The sequence below is a fragment of the Dromiciops gliroides genome, chromosome 2 (assembly GCF_019393635.1).
Source record: "Dromiciops gliroides isolate mDroGli1 chromosome 2, mDroGli1.pri, whole genome shotgun sequence".
Classification (NCBI taxonomy): Eukaryota; Metazoa; Chordata; class Mammalia; order Microbiotheria; family Microbiotheriidae; genus Dromiciops; species Dromiciops gliroides.
In genome coordinates this window covers 115379530-115391578 of record NC_057862.1, presented here as the reverse complement: position 1 = coordinate 115391578, position 12049 = coordinate 115379530, and the positions used below count along the sequence as shown (strand labels likewise).

The 12049-nt window shown below is 37.7% G+C and overlaps 1 protein-coding gene across 1 annotated transcript in view; it reads right to left on the bottom strand.

The window, feature by feature from the left end:
- EFL1 (elongation factor like GTPase 1) overlaps window positions 1-12049 on the bottom strand; it is a 222222-nt gene that overhangs the window by 117940 nt on the left and 92233 nt on the right. The window lies entirely within an intron of this gene.

The following is a 12049-nucleotide window of genomic DNA, read 5'->3' as shown; positions in this document are numbered from 1 at the left end:
AACACATAAAATCATATCATCTCAGCAATGAGTGTATAAGAATTGAAGGTACTATTTGATATATCTAATCTTAAGTATACTTAATATATTCCATTTATAAATATCCTATGCCAAAATAGATACATCAATCAAATGCAATTGATTAGGAATTTTATTTTAAAACTAAATTTTAAAAGTTGACATTTAAAAAGAATTAGATTGAAGAAAAATGACAAGCATACAACAAATCTACTAATTGCTGCTTCTGTACTGACCTACAAAAGTATTTCTTGATCGAGGAAAATAGACTTTGTCTTTGATTTCCAGCATATCTGATTTCTTTCCTCCATTATAGTCAGATAATATAATGAAATTAGATACAATGGTGAAGAAATAATAACTGTGTTTCTTCAATTCAGCCCTTGAATCAATAAACCAAAATCCTTTGAAATACGATCATCAATGGAATTATGTGCTGAACTGGTGGAAACTAACAAACAGTCATCTGGGAAGCATAAAACAAAACTAGTGACAATATGCTCCTAATTGCGCTGGATATCAGGTTATTAGCAATGTTTTGCATTCTGCTTCACTGCTCACTAAGCAGCATATATTTCCATAATAAAGCTACTTCAAACTAGAAATAACCAAAGGAGTAATAACTCAATTTCAGAAGACTCAGAATGAACTGAAGTAAAAATATACAACTTAGACAATGGCTCTAGTATTTAGGAATGAAGGGGGAAGGACAAAGGAAGGAAGTGCCACACTAGATTTAAATTGCTGATTTAAGATCATTCTTTTGGTGGATAGTAACTAAAAGAATTTCCACTTCAATAGTTTAACAGGCCCAGACATCTCTATAAACATCTGGTCATGTTATCATCACCATCACCACCAGCAAATACTTATTTAGGCACTCACTATGTGTAAAGCAGTGTTGGGTGGGCCTCTGGTGGGTGATACAGCATAGACCAACAAAGAGCAACAGAGCTGTGCTTTACCAAAAACTGCCCATTCATTTAGAAAATCTTCTGATTGTATTTACCTTGTACCCGATTCCTGAATACTGTTTTAAAATAGGGCAAATGAAATAAGTCAGCTTTTACATTAAAAGCAAGGCAATCATTTTAACAGCAACGATTTCCGATGTGAAAAGAATCAATCTCTCCTCCGCCCCTCCAAACATTTCTGGCCTCATTTCTTTGACTATTTTTCTGATACTGGTTGAAGAAAGTGTGAGAAAGACTGCCCTCTGGTGTTCACCTCAAGATGGAGCTAGGAAGCTGGCTGCAGCTGGAACTACTTTAAGCCAGCTACTTTTATAATCACATTACTGATTCAGAGAGCAAAATTAGCCCACCAAATGTTTGCACAGAATAAAAGGCTGGTTTAACAGCAGGACTGTTCGCAGGGCTTTCAGAGAAGGTGTTAACGCTTGCGAGTTGGCATCAATCCTAGAAAGCCATTCTGGACCCTTATAATGGCACCACCACTTGCAGCTGCTCCTTGTGCTAAGCAGAGCCTGCTTATTCAAGAGCTCCCAAATCATTACAAGAAATCCCCAAAGGGAAAAAACGCCTACTGGGCATGCAGCAGGGTTTTTAGCAAGGGTAGCCTCTTTTCACAATGCCTATATCAATCAATCAACAAATATTTACTGAGCAGACACTCTAGCCTCTGTATCAGACAAGGTAAGAGATGCAGGAAAAGTTTAAGATATCATCCCTGCCCTCATGGAGTTTACAGTCTAGATGGGACATAAGACATATAGAAACAGAGTAAAATGCTAAATGATTACAATATATGAATTCTGAGTTTCATAAATGAGGAATTCACTATGAGTTAGTTGGAGGGATTTCAGAAGACTTCATCAAGAGGCAAGCATCTGTAAGACTTTAAACGACAGACAGTGTTAGAAGGATATTCCAAGTGCAAAGAATAGAACAGGCCTAAGAAATTACAAAATGTCTTCTAAGGAAAGTAATGAAATCAGTTTAGTTGGGATAGAAGGTTTATGAAGAGAGCAGCTGGAAATAAGTCTAAAAAGTCAGAATTATAAAGCAGTATTGAGGTACTTCATAGAATGTCAGGGATGAAAGAGACCTTACAAATCACCTGTGCCACAAATCAAGTTATTTCCCCAAATTTTATATGTAAAGAACCCCAAGGAGGTTAAATTTGTTTGCTCAAAGCAGATCAGTTGAGCCGGTGGAGGGCTAATACTTAATTTAGAGTAAGAAGTCTACTTATTAAACGTAAATATCAAACGTAGAAACTCTGGAGTCAAAAGACCCAAGTGAAAATTCCATCTCTGACTCTTATTACCTGTGGAAATTCAAAGGCCTGGTCTGAAAGACCTCTGAGATTCCTTCCCGCTCTAGATCTATGAACCTACTCAATAATGAAACACAAGTTATTTTTCCTCAAAGGCTGCAAAAATTGACTACCTGACAGAATGGGAAGAATGTTTTTCCTTTCTAAAAATGGAACTGAAAAACCTTTTCCAAGAAGATCTGAAAATGATTTTTTTTTCTCCTTTCTCAAAAATAAAGTAAAAATTCACATGAGAAAAATAAATTCCATTTACCAAGTTAATTACTGAGCAACTCCCTATGTGTCCATATGAAATTGGGGTGGGGAGGTGTTAAAGGAAAATATTGCAGTACTTAACCCCAAGAGTAGAACTTAATTTACAGAATCTTTTCTCTGAATATTTGAAAAATGTGTTCCCCAAATAAGAGCTAGCCAACATCTATATAAATGCTTTAAGGTCTGCAAAGTGTTTTATATATAGCATCTCATCTGATCCTAAATAAGCCTGTGAAAGAGATCATATTATTATCATCCCCTTTTTACAAATGAAGAGATTGAGGATGAGGAAAGTTTAGTGGCTTGCCCAGCTAATAAGCATCTGCCACAGGATTCAAATTCAGGTCTTCCTGGCTCCAAGTCCAATGTTCTATCCACTGTGGTGCTTAATATTACCAAAGTCTACAGTGAAAATTAGACAATTCCTATTTTTCTGCTCCTCTGTCATAGATTCTAAAATAAATTAGTCATTCCCCCACTCCCAATATTCCCGTCCTTTCAGAAAGGGCACATCTTCCTTGAGTGAGAATCCATAACAGCAGTTCTCCTTCTTGGATCCTCCAACTTGAGATCACTGGATCACAGATTTAGAGCAAGACAATCCCTTAGAGGTCATTTAATTCAACTCCTTCATTTTACACTTTTGCAGAATGAACTTACCATTAGGGTGAATCAAAATATTATTAGTTGCTTTACTTCTGGCAGATACACAAGTTCTACCCTTATGTCTAAATAAATTAAGTCTCTCATCATTTCTACATACCATGACTATGACTTGGGCCTATGGTGTGTTTCCCAAACGTCTCATGTATTTTCTCTTTCTGTCCAGACTGTCCACAGTCTATACAGATGACAATATCCCTTGCTTCTATTTCCATTCATCTTTATCTGAATATTCTCCTCCTTGTCTCTTTTCTCTGGTTCCAGGATATACACACCTGGATGTATCTTCATGATATACATACCACTTCTCCTGTCATCTTTCTTCTTTCTTTTGAATAAGGAATAAATCTTTCCAGAATCATATTCTAGTCATGGGTGTCATAACCCCAATTCTCAGTGAGAGCTATGCAATTAAGTTTACTTCCTTGCCTAAGGACTCTTGTTCCCAATGTTTACTGTACTCTGTCCATCTGCATAAAGACATTTGAGACGATAGGTTTTGTTACTGGTTCTTTTCTTGAGTCTTATTTCGTGTGTACTTCTGCATGTTTCAACTGGTCAGTTTGGTTACAAAGTATAGTTTATGAAGAGGAGGAAGATTAAAAAAAAAAAAGTCTCAAAAGGTAGGCTAGAATTAGATAATGAAGCACTATCAGTTCCAAGGTAAGGAGTTTCTATCTTATTCTAGAGGCAATAAATACTGACTGGAGAGGGGCAGTGACATGCTCAGATCTGTACTTCAGTAAGATTATTTTTACAGCTATATCAAAGTTGGGTTGGAGAGTGGAGGGACTAGAAGCCAGGAAGACAATTAGGAAGTGAACAGTGATGAGGATATGTAGTAGAGTGGTGACTGTGTGAGTGGAGAGCAGACAGATGTGACAGATGTAGTCTAGTAAGTAGAAAAAGATTGGATATGGGGGACAGAAGGCAAGTTAAGAGTCAAGGATCATGACAAATTTGCAAAACTGGGTGACTGGAAGATTGATGGTACCTTGGAAAAAAAATTAAAAAGGTAGGGAAAAGGATGGGTAAAAAGGAGCAGATAATGAATTCTGTATGGACATATCTGTGCTTGATGGAGATGTCCAAATTAGATAGCTGGTGATGAGGAAGATATCAAGGCATTGGTTAATGGAGTCAGTAATGGAATAGGAATGGGAGAGACATGTGAAGAAATTGGTTTTCGTTTGTTTGTTTTAATCCACCATCAATACTGATAAGAGTTGAGCTAATCTGTCAAAGCAAGTATGTAATTGGACAAATTTCATGCTCTTAATAAACTGGTGTGGATAGGAATCCTGAAGATGAGACTTTGTTTTTGAACCTTCATTTTAATAGACAGTTCAAATCAGTACAAAATTAACTATGTGTGCTACAGAAAGCAATTTTAGGGCATTATAAATACAGACATTTATTAAAAGTAAAATTACAAAGCAGCCCTTTTATGTTCCACCAGGTATTGTACTCTAAGTAACTCTGCCTACCACATCTGCCTCTATTATTAACTCTGCTCTCTTTCCTATTACCTGACAAACTTAATGTTTCTTTGCTTCATGTATAAAAGGACAAAAGGAAAATATTTTGCAAATGTGTGCTAATAGGATTTTCTCATTAACAATATCCCAATGTGTTCATTCCTCAGTGACTGTACTGAAATTCCTGAGGTTTCACTAGGCTTTATTATATAAACAACATTGTATCAGTACCCTGTTATACTTTAAAATATACTCATAAGTTTCATAGTCTGTTTAAAAAAAGATTACATCCATTTTCACTTCTGCCAAGTCAAGTCAAAGAATTTTTTAAAAAGCACTGTGTTTACAATTAAGATAGCAATAACAACCCAGTGACTGGAGCCAGAACACTTTAGCAGTAGCTAAGCACCCAATAGCACTTTCTTCCTTTTTCCCCCTTTTTTTGGTAGTAAGAGTACTTAGTCATTTGGCCCAAATGATTTAATACTTAAACCTCAGCCTGCAATCATTCTCCCTTCCTTTGACCGAAGGGGAAACTATTGAAATCATTTTTCTCTTTCTGTACACTTTAAAAAAAGAATGTTAAGATTAATGTCAAAAAAAAAAAAAAGATTAATGTCTGTGCTTCCAACACTTGGACCTCATGTATTTGTGGGAAATTCGACTATGACACTTTCTTCATTCTCCTTAAGCACTCAGTCTGAACCCTCAAGCCCACCCTTTGGACATTTTCAGCAGATGACTTCACCCCTTACTTTACCAAGGAAATCAATAGGAGTTTCATTTGCGAAATGAAGAGAGTAATAATAGCACCTACCTCACAGTATTACTATGAAGGTAAAGTGAGGTAATGTATGTAAAGATCATTAGAAACTTAAAGCATTTTATGTCAGAAATTACCATTTCTTTATTTCCATTTTAAAATACCTATCTTTATACAGCCCTTCTCATCCTGTCCTCCTATCAAAGATTAACCTCATTTCCAAAGTTATTGAGGATATTAACCCCTCAAATACTCCATTCCTTCCCTTAATTTTTCTCTATTAACCCCTCAAATACTCCATTCCTTCCCTTAATTTTTCTTTCTCTATTTTCATTTGTAGATAATCATCAAATATGTTTTTCCAATCAAGAGCACAGTGCACCTGCAGGTTTCTGACTCTTCCTATTGGTGCAATTATACATCTGAGGCCCATATCCATATGCATTTCACTCTGGTGTTTTCACTTACTTCTGCCTCAAATTACCTCAGGAATTCTGGACTCCTAAAGCTCACCTACCTTTACCTTTGAGAATGGTCTTAACCTGAGGACATTCATGCCTTCTCAAGTCTTACAGGAAGCAATTACTATATTTCTTGACTCTAAGTACTCAAGGATAAAGCCCTGCTGAGCTAACAACATTCTCTTCCGACCACTGCAATTACTGCTTTCTTATGATACACTTTCAAACTAACGTATGATAAATTGACATCAATTTTCCAATTTGGGTCTAGACTAAAAGGTTTTTTTCTTTTCAATCAAAGAAATTTATTAGAACCTAGCACAAAGAATCATTAGAAACCACTTTATACCAAAACTCAATTAAAAGTGAGAAAAATACACCATGTAACAAGTCATTGCAAAAATAGAAAACTCATACATTTTTCATCTTCAAAATGAGATTAGGCTTGATGATCTTTTATAATTTCTTCTAATTCTAAAGTTTTATGATTATAAGATTAATTGTGTATTCTACATCGTAATAATTTCATTACAAAAAGTAAAATCACTATGGTCTGAAAAACTTCCTTAATTTGCATAGTAATCTACCAATAATTTCTTCAGAAGGATCCAAGTAAAGGATAAAAAGCCTCTGAAAAGAAAATCACTTTTCCTAACTTGAATCAAAAGAGATTTGTGAAAACCATGGAAAATATAACATTCTTTCACTAATTTGACAAGTGACAGTGATAGCAGATAAGGTAAATGAATATTGGACATTGTTTAAGTTTAAAAAGGAAAAGCAAATGAACTCAGAGGTAAATTTTTTTAGTTCCTTTATAAATAACGGAAGTTAAACCAGTCTATTAATCATGCTTTGTTGTTCTTTTACTCATGGATTAGCAGTATCAAAAAGGTATGTGCAAACAAAACAGTAAGTAAACTATCCAATCATCTTCCCTATGGTAATGAATAACTGTCTCTAGGCTCTAGACCCAGGTGACTTTATCCTCTAAAATGATGGCATTTGAGGCTTTGGGGAGATGATAAATGCAAGAGCGTTCAACTTGGAGTCTTAAGCCCTCGGTTTGAATCCCCAACCTGTTACTTATTAGTTCTCTGCAACAGGGATTGTTTAATCTCCCTGAGCCTCAGATTTCTTCTCTGTAAAACAAGGAGGTTGAAATACATGAGCTCTAAGATCACTTCCAGATCAAGGTTTCTATCCTCAACCAATCCTGTGGTTTAAAAGCAGTCACACATGCACTCACCCAGGGTGGAGTGTACCCCTACTATTTCCTTCTAACCTTTCAAATGCCAGGCACCATCAACAAATGACACTTTTAGATAGAAAGTGTTGGCATTTCAGAACTTCTTTTTTTTTAATGTAAATTATAAAAAGATTTTTTTTTAAATGGTATTTAAGGAATGGAGGGAAAGTGATGAAATGGGATTTGGGAGTCCTAGGTCTGTCCAAATTGGGCTAAAACACACTATGTGGCTCTGAACGTGTTACTGAACTTTCCTGAAGCTCAGCATCCTCTTTTGTTAAATGCAGGAGTTGGACTAGATGATTCCTAAAGTTAATTACATGACTTGAAAAAACGAACTCACTGATGAATTTTCAAAGCCTTCTCATCTGGTAAGCAAATAGTAATATACAATACTTATCTAACCATTATAATTATACTCCACATTACCCATTGTAAGTTTTCTTTCATTTAGGAAATTAATTACATAAGAAAACAAAAAGTACCCAAATTAAACGTGTCAATGTCAGCATTTCCCTTTCTTTCCTACTGGGTTCAACATTTCCTTTTGGTGTGGATATATACACATTCTATGAAACCACTATCAAGCATAATAAGACTTCCCCTATCAACAACAAACACAAAATAAAGGGTTATTTATAAAGTGGTCTCTCTACTCACAATAGCAGAACCCCGGAGGTGACAATGAACAAGTAAATTAACCTTTTTCATCATTATCTTGAAGGTTACTTCCTGCACTAAATTTCATGAGTCTGTGACTACTTTTATCATTCTTACTTTCTCTGCAGTGTCCATGAAACAACACCTTGCATGGGAATAAACAGCCCCTACAAGGTTTCTGGGAAGAGATATAGAAAGGGCCCCCCAGAGATCAACCCTCCCTATGATCATTTCACTATGTATAGTGTTACAGAGGCATAAGGCACTATATTTTCATATAATATGAACTTTAGCTATACCTTCCAAATACCATTTAAGGAAGTTTAATTACTCCCCTGAAACTGCCTTACTTGGAGAAAGTGTAAGTGGAAATGAATATGCAAGGAAAAGCTAGATGAAGAGAGCATGCCCCTCCAAGTGACCTACTTGAGCGGCCTAAAGAACCCTAAGGACAAGAGAGATGAGGAAGGTGAAGAAGTAAGAAGTAATTTTCATCAGGAGTAAGAGGATCTTTTTAACGTCTGCTTTCAGTGGACTCCAAATTCCTAGTAAAGACACCTTAATGGGGAAAATGCAGAGTCTTATTTTGGAACCATTACATTAATCTTGAATGTCGTGCATAGCCTTGTTCCGTGTTCCCTCAATCCCCTTTCTCTAGCCAAATGTGTCTCCAATTACCTCCACCTGAAAGCTCAAATCTGTTCACACTCTGGGAATGGTTGTGGCCCCAAGCACAATGTGTAAGACTGACTTTCTATTAAACCCCACCAGCAAAGAGAGTGCTGATGGCCTAGATTCAGTTTCTAAGTCCTTCTCCAGGCCTCTAGCCTGGGTTCTTGATGACAATTCACATTTCGACAATTCTTTAAGGTCTGCAAAGTGCTACCTGTGAGGCTAGTAGTGGCAGAATTATGATCCCCAGACGAGGACGCAGGTTCTGGGACATTAACTGATTTGGCTACAGTCACACACCTCTCTGGTGTCCAAGGCTGGATGTCAATCCAAATTTCCTGATTCTAAGTTCTTCTAATTTCCCAGGCTTGAACCTTCACTTTCTTGGACCCATGCCGCCTATCCAGAGTACAGGCCAATGCCCAAAGAAAGGCATTCCAAGAACTTGCCTAGGGGGAAATTGGGATTGAGAAGAGATACACCTTTGGCTGGGACAGAGAACTCTGTCCATAACAAAAATGCAGCACCCCTCACCAAGTTCAGTTTGGAGAATTCTTGCAATAAGTAAACTGAAGACAGTACACTAAGGGGGCTATGGCCGTCCCTCTATCCAGGTCCTTTCAAAGTCAAGGCAGGCTCACTCTTCCAGAGTGAGGGACTTCCAAAAGACACAGACGCATCTGTGAGGAATCAGCACTTCCCAGGGAGGATGAGTCAGTTTAGCACAACTAAACCTACTGATAGAGATGCCAGTTTTCATCTGAGCCTTGGCTTGGCCTTTGCCTGGTCATATCTCCTTCAGCATCTCCAATACTTCCTGACTGTCTTACCCTCCTTCTGGCCAGCCAAGCTACCTATTTTAAAAAGTAGTCTGGCTCCACTCTGCCTGATGATCACAAAATTCCCATCTGGACAAGTCCCTAATTGGGAATTCTACAAGCTGGGGTAAATTCAGGGGTGTGGAGGAAGACAGTCCAATCCCTAGCCTAAGGAGCACACAGGCTGTGTGGCCTGTTTCCGGAGAGCCATGCCAGCATCTGGTTTCAGGGAGCAGGGGAGACAAGAACCCAGGACATTCCAAGAGAGGCACAATATGACCATTAGGATGTAACTGATTCTGAGAATCCTGTGTGCCAGGTGGTAGGGCAGTCAGGTGGACAGAAAAGAGAAATCTTGGGAGAAGAGCATGGCAGAGACAGAACTCTAGGGAGTAAGGACAGTATGGTAGTCCTTGGCTATCTCTCTAGATACTGGCATCCTAGGAAAAAAAATTAGTGTATACTTTCCCCAATATTGAAGTCTTGGAATAAAGCCTTGGTTGCTCCATCTTAGTTTTGGATCTGCTAATGGATTATTTAATAAAACCCATATATTTTACAGATCAAGAATCTAAAACCCCAAAATGTTAAGTGACTCGCCCAAGGTCACACAGGTGGCAAAGGCATTGTTTTAACCTAGGTCTTTTGACTTCAAATCCAGTGGCACAGTGCTAGGCACAAAAATGGAGTTCAAATCTGTCCTCAGACATTTACTAGCTGAATGACTCTGGGTAAGTCACATAACCTCTGTTTGCCTCAGTTTCTTCGTCTGTAAAACAGAGATAAAAGCACCTCTCAGGGTCACTGTGAGGGTCAAATGAGATAAAAGCTGTTAAGCTCTTGGCACAAAGCCTGGCACATAGTAAGCACTATATAAAGGTTAGCCAACCCCATTATCATTAGACTGGCACTCGAGCCTGACTCCCCAGGATACCTGAACCATAGAGTCACCATATGCAGGGTACCTGACAATGAAGCTATGTAAAACCAGTCACTCTTCAGCACTACAGTCAAACAGCTTCTGTACACAGCTGGACAATCTGACCATACCCTTAGGAGGCAAAGCTTAGGGTCTCAAGCCTGAGCCAATGTGGTCTGTTTCTTTCTTTTTCCCTGGTCTTTGTGAGTTCAACCTCTAGCTCACACGACTCAAGAGTCTTCTGCTGCCTAAACCAATGCACAGCCCTGCTTCCCCTTTGTCTCTCTTGTGCTGCAGCCTTCTAAATTCTACTATGACACATAGGGACAGTATTAAACACTGAAGTAACAAGCATTTTTCTAAAATTCATTTAAATGAAATCTGACCCATAAAGCGTGTATTGTTGAGTATGTAATAGCTACATAGTCATTCACCATGTCTTACAACATCTGTCAAGTGTTTTCAATTAAAGCATCTATGATGGGCTTGCTAGAAAAACTACTTTTAAATACACAAAAAGGAGGAAAAAAAAAGCATGAGGCAGGGAAACAACGAAGAGCCATTTTTTAGCTGGTAAGCAGTGCTCTGATACTGAAGTGTGCAGTGCAAACACCACTGGTCAGGCTGATTCTGCTCATGCTGGACAATTAGCCATTTTCCAACTATGGTTGGCACACTGAAGGCAGGTTTCTAGCAATAATTCCTCATATTCATATCACAACTAAAATTTGGGGCCTGGGCAGTCTTCTCCTTCGTATTTCCTTTCACCAGGCTAGTAAAGTCTGTATGAAGTCCAAATCAATCCTAACAACACCTGCTCCCTCCAATATTTTATCCAGTCTCACAGATTCAATTAACACCACCATGAGATAATCCCCATATCGTCATCTTCAGCCCAGGCTTCTTCCCTGAGATATAACCTCATACCATTAACTATCAGGTAGACATTTCCATTTAGGTATTCTATCAGCCCAAATTCAGCATATTTGAAACCAAATTCATAATCTTTTCAGCAAAACCTGCTCCCCATCAAAACTTTCCTGACCACTATTAAATGGAAAAATGTGTTTATGGAAGAATGTATGTATTTGTCCTATAACTGAATCAACATTTATTAAGTGTATATATAGAACAGTGTTGGGTGCTAGGGCTACAGGGACAATAATAAAACAGTTTCCATGTCCCTCCCTTCTCCTTCCCTAAGGAGTTTAAATACCCTGGTGTTAAGAAGATGTACACAGATAAGAAAATGAAAAAAATATGACAATAGAGAAAGCATCAATGACTTGGGGAAGAGGGGCATGTAGGGTGAAGACAGCAAGGATGGCTTCATGAAAAAGTAACTCTTCCCTAAGCCTCGAAGGAAGATCAGGATTCTAAGAGGAGATCATTTGTATAAGTATATGGAAGCAAGAGAAAATACTTCCATTTGAAGACAGCTAGTAGTCTAGTTTGTTCAGAAAAGAAAATATATAGAGTAAGGTGCTGGCCAGTTGGGGAGAGAAAATGGGAAGTATGGGAGAAATGCTATGGAAGTAGAGCTGAGAGGATGAGGATGAGGAAAGAGTGAAGGATAACTGTCAGGCGACGAGTCTGGGTGCTTGAGTAGGAGGACCATAGTGTCATTAACAAAAATAAGCTAATTTACATAGAAGTAGATCTATATATAAAAAATTGATGTGTAGAAAGAGGAAAATCAAACATTAATAAGTTGTTATAGATGTTTTATATGATAAAATTAATTTATTTAAACTATTTAGTTGCAAAGCAAAATTCTGTTAGGGTATCATTGTTG